Here is an 8,119-nt window from a genome sequence, read left to right on the forward strand (position 1 = left end):
TCGGAGCTTCGTCCCGATGCCGCGCGGCGGGAGGAGGCGTTCCCCCTCCGCCGCCCGGCATCGGAGCTTCGTCCCGATGCCGTGCGGCGGGAGGAGGCGTTCCCCCTCCGCCGCCCGGCATCGGAGCTTCGTCCCAATGCCGCGAGGCGGGAGGAGGCGTTCCCCCTCCGCCGCCCGGCATCGGAGCTTCGTCCCGATGCTGCGCGGCGGGAGGAGACGTTCCCCCTCCGCCGCCCGGCATCGGAGCTTCGTCCCGATGCCGCGCGGCGGGAGGAGGCTTTCCCCCTCCGCCGCCCGGCATCGGAGCTTCGTCCCGATGCCGCGCGGCGGGAGGAGACGTTCCCCCTCCGCCGCCCGGCATCGGAGCTTCGTCCCGATGCCGCGCGGCGGGAGGAGACGTTCCCCCTCCGCCGCCCGGCATCGGAGCTTCGTTCCGAAGCCGGCGGCGGGAGGAGGTCCGAGGACAGTGGGGAAGACGCGCTGCGCTTCCCCGCTGTCCCTGAGATTTCCCTATGGGCTGTCGTCTTGCGAAGCAAGCCCATAGGGAAATTCGTTTTAGAAGCGCCTCCAAAACGGAAAACCCTTTCGTCTAGCGGGTTTTCCGTCTTGCGAGGCGTTCGTCTTGCGGGGTACCACTGTACAGGTCGCTCCATTAAAATTCTGCAGGCAGCCACACCTGTTCCATTTTACCATATGTCTGTTTCAGCAGCGTTATCGTAAAAGCCAATTTTTGTAAGGTCACGAATTTAAGCCACACACCAGGAGAGGTGGTCCCGTAGATACGAGGGTCCTAGGCCGTGAAGGGCTTTAAAGGTCAAAACCAGCACCTTAAATCTGACTCTGTACTCCACCGGGAGCCAGTGCAGCTGGAAAAGCACTGGGTGAATATGCTCCCATGGCAGAGGAGCCTATGCTCAAATTGCAAAGAAAGGAGAGAAATTTGAGAATAAGAGCGGTGCCTGAAAGTGAGAAGGATAACTTGGCGGACTTCCTTACAAAAGAATTTTTGGACTTTTGGCAACAGGAGTTAGAGAAGGAAGAATTTAAGATAGTGGCTGCTTTTAGATTGGGCAGAAGACAAAACAGAAAGAAGCCAAGGGACTGCTTGATAACTTTAAGATCAAAAGAAGAAAGAGACAAAATACTGAATCTGCATTTTCAAAGAACTTTGGAAATTGAAAATTCCTTTGTGGAGATCTTCACGGACATACCTAAGCATATTTTGGATGCCAGAACTTACTACAAAGACCTGGTCGACCTACTGAGAAAGAACAGAATACCCTTCAGGTGGGAATTTCCTCAAGGCCTATCTTTCAAATATAAGGGAAGGAAAACAAGAATAAAATCAGTGAGTGACAAGGACCAATTTCTACGAGATAACGAGGAAGATCTTCTGAAAGAAGTGGTTGAAGTGGAACCTATCCCAGCAGTAAAAGAAATAATAGACATTGTAAATCTATCATTTGGACTGAAATCACCGACTGACGATGAACAACTACTTGGAGCAGTAGGAGGGGAAAGTAAATAACTGCAAGATGGCTCTGCAACTTCTAAGCTAGAATTGTAACGGTTTGAACCTTCCTCGAAAGAGGAAAAACGTGTTTCATATATTGAAAAATGAACAATTGGACTTGATTTGTTTACAAGAAACACATGTGACGAGGTTACACAGAAAATTACTTATTAACAAAAGATTAGGACAAGAATTTATTTCATCTGTCAGGGAACTGACATCGGAGCAGAGGGGAGAGGCGGTACTTCCCGATTCTGCAGAAGAAGGAACTAGTAAGGGGAGAGAGAGAGCGTCATCTGGGGAAGAAAGACCAGGTGACACCAGGAAGAAGGAAGAGGGGGAAAGCATCTTGGAGGAGAGGCTCCGAGACTCTGGCACTGAAGACAGTGGAGAGAGTGGAGGGCCACCCCTAGGCACGCCCACTCTGCGCAGAAGGGTTTCGCGCAGAGAGGGGAGGCGGAGACTATCCGTCAAGGAGTTTCTATGCTGGAGGAAATTTAGAAGCTGCCCACTCACGGATTCGTCCAGCGACTGAACAGCAGCAGCACCTAGGCTGCTCAGTCAGGGAAAGACACCACCAACTTCTAAGCAGTTTGGAACAGCTGGAGGTTTACACACAAGCAATCCCATTTCCCGTGACATCATCTGATAAAGTTAAGAAAAGAGGAGTTGTGATTTACGCAAAAGAAAAATTATTACCAAAATTGATGTTTAAAGATGAACAAGGAAGATTTTTGGCAATTGAAATTCAAGTTCAAGGAGAAAAAATTTTGATCATGGGAATTTATGCACCAAATGAGGGGAAATCGGAATTCTTTAAGAAGTTGCATGAGACCTTACTGGATTATTTGGACTACAACCTAATTTTGATGGGGGACATGAACGGAGTAGTATCTACAAATATGGACAAAGCACAAAGACAGGTAGTCTCTAAAGATGGGAGACTACCAAAGACTTTCTTTGAAATGACTGAAAACATGGACTTGATTGACATTTGGAGAACAAAGAACCCTCTCGAGAGAGAGGGAACTTTCTTTTCTGAAGCTATGATGACATGGACTAGAATCGACCAAATATGGGTTACTAGTGGGATGGCACCAAAGATAAAGAAAGTGGAAATCTGCCCAAAAACCTGCTCCGACCATAATGCTGTAAAGATGGAGATGAAGTTAACAACAGCTGGCTCCTTCAGATGGAGGGTGAATGACACCTTATTTAGAGATGAAGAGGTCTACAAAAAGGTCCAAAAAACTTTGAGAGACTATTTCGAAATAAATTTAAAAACAGATGTTGAAAAAATAATCTGGGACGCAAGTAAAGCTGTTATGTGAGGATTTTTGATACAACAAAATACAATAAAGAAGAGAAGCCAAAATGAGAAAAAGGATAAGATCTTGGAAAAGATAAAAGAAGGAGAAAAGAAATTGAGATCTAAACCAAAGTCCCAAGAGATCTTGAGAGAAATTAAGCTATATCAGACGCAATATATGGAATTGATGAATCAAGATATAGAATGGAAGATTAAACAAATGAGACAAAGGACATTTGAATCTGCAGATAAATGTGGTAAACTTCTGGCTTGGCAATTGAAGAAAAGACAGAAATTAAATACGGTTACAAACTTAGAGGTTGAAGGAAAGAATATCTATAAGCCAAATGAGATTAGAAACTGCTTCCAGAGTTATTTTAAAAAACTATATTCGCAAGGGCCGCAGAAAGAAGGGGACATAGATGAGTTTCTAAAGAAATATGGATTACAAAAAAATTCTCATCAAAGTAAAACGTTTGAGACTAGCTCCCCTAAATCTAAAAGATGGATCAAACTGCCCTGCAAGCTCTGATAAGCTCCTCCCACAGCTAATCAGCTGCCTCAACAGAAACCCTGCCCCCTCTGACCTTTACACAGGGAAAACAGCTAATCAGCCACAAAGAAACACACACACACACAAGAAAAACCCTTTTTGCTCCTTCTTTAACTGCTGCCCTGCAAACTCTGATAAGCTCCTCCCACAGCTAATCCCCTGCCTCAACAGAAACCCTGCCCCCTCTGACCTTTACACAGGGAAAACAGCTAATCAGCCACAAAGAAACACACACACACACACACACACACAAGAAAACCCTTTTTGCTCCTTCTTCAACTGCTGCCCTGCAAACTCTGATAAGCTCCTCCCACAGCTAATCCCCTGCCTCAACAGAAACCCTGCAGGGCAAAAAGCCCAGAATAAAGTAAGATACTTACTGATGCTAAAGACAGAGGGGGGGTTGCCCTGCCAGACCTTAAACTTTATTATGAGTCAGCAGCTTTTTGCTGGCTGAAGGAATGGCTACTTCTTGAGAATACAGATGTTTTGGATCTTGAAGGGTATATGACAACATATTTGGGTGGCATGCATATCTGTGGTATGGCAAGGTAAAAGCACATAAGGCATTTAAAAACCATATGGTCAGGAAAGCAGTGTTTAATGACTGGATAAGGTACAAAGATTTTCTGGAGAATAAAACCCCAAGGTGGCTATCACCTATGGAAGCGAAAGCTTTGAAAAAACTCAACATGGAGGCCAAATGGCCAAAATATTGGGAAATTTTAGAATAGGAAGGTGACAAATTGAAATTGCAGAGTTATGACAAACTTAAAGAGAAGATGCGAGACTGGTTACATTATTTCCAAATAAGAGAGGTTTATAACTTGGATAAAAAAATTGGTTTCCAGATGGAAAAATCAAAGTTAGAAACAGAACAGTTAGAACCCAATGCTAAGATACTATCAAGAATGTACAATCTGCTGCTGAAATGGAATACTGAGAAAGAAACGGTAAAATCTGCAATGATAAAATGGGCACAGGATATAGGATACAATATTATGTTTGCTGACTGGGAGAAGTTGTGGACCACCGGGATTAAATTTACGGCATGTAATGCCTTAAGAGAGAATATTATGAAAATGATGTACAGGTGGTACATGACTCCAGTCAAGCTTGCAAAAATATATCATTTGCCCGACAATAAATGCTGGAAATGTAAGGAAACTGAAGGCACATTCTTTCACCTTTGGTGGACGTGCCCAAGGATTAAGGCTTTCTGGGAAATGATCTATAATGAAATGAAAAAGGTATTTAAATATACCTTTCTGAAGAAACCAGAGGCTTTTCTCCTGGGCATAGTTGGCCAATCGGTGTTAAAGAAGGATAGAACATTCTTTATGTATGCTACAGCAGCAGCAAGAATTCTCATTGCAAAGCACTGGAAGACACAAGATCTACCCACCCTGGAAGAATGGCAAATGCAACTAATAGATTACATGGAAATGGCGGAAATGACTGGCAGAATTCGAGACCAGGGAGAAGAGCTCGTGGAAGAAGATTGGAGGAAATTTAAAATTTATTTACAGAAACATTGTAAAATTTTTGAATGCTGATGATGTTGAAATGAACTGAAGGGGTTCTAGCAACAAGGTAAAATGTAAGATGGGATTGATAATAGATAAGTTAAATTGGATATGAATTTGCTGAACCAAATTTTTAAAAAGGGATACAAAAAAGGGAGGCATGAGGAAGTCAGGAGAATAAGTTAACTAAAGATGAGAATTTAAAAAAAGAGGGAGTTTTGTTTTTATGTGTTTTCTTTTCTTTTCTTTTTTCTTTTCCCTTTTGTGTTTAATGTCTGTATTTTTGTATTTTGTGATTTTGTATTTTTCTGTTTTTGTACTTTTTCCTGAATTACTTTATTGATAAAACTTAATAAAATATTAATTAAAAAAACAAAACCCAGCCTAGACCTGTTCAAACCAGTCTGAGCCAGTTCCATTACAGAACTGTATGGCGCCGCAACCCCATAGTCTCCTTTGCCTGGACTTAACCATCCAGGGGTCCTTTGCCTCTTTTTTTTATCTGCTTGATCTGCAATGTGGCAGAGAAAGAGGTTTGCAGCATTGGGGAGGGAAGGCTATCTTTTTAGTCTGGATATCTATAACATCCAGACTAAAAAGATTTGACGGAAGTAGCCCGCCTGCTGCTTTGACGGCATGCAAGTTGCTGCGAGACCCCGCAGGCTCCTCTGCTGTTGCCTGCGCATGATGTGCTTCTTTTGAGGAAGGCTGTTTTCGCCCAGCACCAGCATGTCTCATGCACACACCCTGCCCCGTTGCATGGATGCCGTTGCTGTTCACCTCTGCCATTTCTCTCCCCCCCCCTTTCCAGGCATGCTGTGTTCAGCTGTCTGCTTTGCACCCCCACCCCCCCACCCCCAGTGTGGCTTGTGCTTCTCTTTTTCTCTCTCTCTTCCCAGGCAACCAGGGAGGTGGGCCTTGAGCCGCATGCTGCTAACGAGGTATTTACTGTGGCATGGCAAAGGGAAGGCCAAAATGCACGACTAGAGGGGGTCAGAGAGAATGGAGCACGGGGAGGGGGGCTGACTAACCCAAGCGCAGATGTGCTGGTTGAATGGAAGAATTTGTGGATTTTTTTAAAAAAAAGATTGTCGAGTTGCAGCTCGGCATCCAAAGAAAAATCAGTCTCACACCATGATAGGTTCCGAAATATGGCTGCTGGTAGGGCTAATGCAGCACAGCTTTTATTGTGTGAAATCAGAAAGATACAAAATACAAGCAAGCAATTTGTTCTAGCCAGCAGATAAGGACCTTCGCACTAGACTATGCGAGCATCAGGCCATGCTACGTTAGCCAATCATATGGGACAGCACGAGCTGTTCACGCGCTGTTCATGCTCCAAGGATGCTTCTAGCTATGAAATCACCCTGCAACAATAAGAACTTTGCTCATGCTCTCATGTACAAGCAATCATTTTCCCACATGTCCCCTTTTCTTGTTTATATTATTAGAGGAAAAGAGGGACCATTAGTCCAAATCGTACACTTCATTGCCTAAGCGTCTACACTTTGCAACATAAATTCCTCTTGTAACCCCTGTGGTGGGCCGTGGTCGGTACCACCATGCAGTGCATTGGGAAATCAAAGAGGGTATGCATTGAATGCAACAACACACCATAATGAAGCCAGCAATACATGCAATTACAATCAATAATATTTTTCTTAACCATAATCCATTAGGTAACCAAGAAAATAACCAATCCCATGGATCAAAACCTTCAGGTGGATTCAAAGGATTATGGGCTATCATTTGTTCCATATGATCAATAGTAGCAGAGATATTGGTCGATTGATCAGTTATATACATGCAGCAATGAGAATGAATTAAGGCACAAATTCCACCTTTAGAAGCAAGGATCACATCTAAAGCATAATGATGTTGAAGAACTACATTTCTTATTTCTGATATTTCTTTGTTAATCATTTTTAAAGCCAAAATGGTGGAATTAAACAAATTTTCTGTCCAGTTTGCCAATTTATGCAAATCACGGTAATTCATGGCTGCACCTAAAGAAGGCAGAAGGGACCTAGAGATGGCTGTCCCTGTATATTGAGAAATAGGTGATTGTACTTCCCTTCTGTTACGCAAACGGACCGCTGGGAGCTTATCTATTTTATACACCAAGGGTACCACTATACCTAACGTGCAGGTACCAGAAAAGGCAGAGGGGATTTCTTTGTAGGCACGTGTGCCACAAAGTAACCATAAATCAGATTGAAGCAAACATGTAGTTCTGCTGCTCTTTCTCATCCATTCGAACCAAACATAAAAGTCTCTACACGCAGCTTGTTGTTCATAGGTCATGTAAGTTGTGACATTATTAATTAAAACCTTTGGTCTGCCACTCATGGTTGTAACATTAAGAAAACAAGAAGATCCATTAATGTATTCATATGTCCAATTACAATATGGATAATGACCTAAAATTTTTTTGCTATTATGATTAAAATGAAAACAATAAGGAGCTAATTCTACAAGCGATAGAAATACAGGAGGTAAACTTATGCGATTGTCCTTCATATTATTGCTAATCTTATATGAAGCATTTATAGGAATACCATGTAATAAAATGCCAGATCTTTTTGATTGAGGAGGGATATGCATACACATCCAACAATCAGAAAGGTTAAGCATAGAAGCAAAATGATTAATGTCTCTAACGTAAGTATTGTTAGTCCAAATCTGATGATAAAGTTCAGGCCTCCTGGCCTTCTGCAAAAGAGCAGCACGACGAAAGCGGCATTTCACAAAGTTCACGGAGAGGCTCCACCCGTGTGAAGTGGAATTGTGGGGCCACTCAGGACGATGCCATATTGGTTGCTCGGGGGGGCAATAAGGGTGAGAATGGTGAATTATTCCAATAGCTGTTTCCGAGCAACCTGCGTGATATTTCGTGGCTCGATTATTGGCATGTAAAAACCACAATCCAGGAGAAGCCACACAGCCATTTCTGCAGATACAGGAGCCCATTTGCTGTAAATAGGCCTCATGTACTGCTCCGTGCACTGCTGAGTCAAAAATCCAAGCCCAACGAAACGTGGTGACACAGATGGGATGGTCGCTATTGGGGGGCAAAACCCAAGCGATGCCGGTCTGACGAGGGCATCCTTCAAAGCCAGGTTCATTTCCCAGACAAGAGGCGGCAAAACTGTAACGATATGTGGTAGAAACGGTAGCTTCCCAGGGGGAAGGGGGGCCAACGCGATAGGGTTGAAGAT

This window comes from Podarcis vaucheri (genome assembly GCF_965113315.1).
Source record: "Podarcis vaucheri genome assembly, chromosome: 7".
Lineage (NCBI taxonomy): Eukaryota > Metazoa > Chordata > Lepidosauria > Squamata > Lacertidae > Podarcis > Podarcis vaucheri.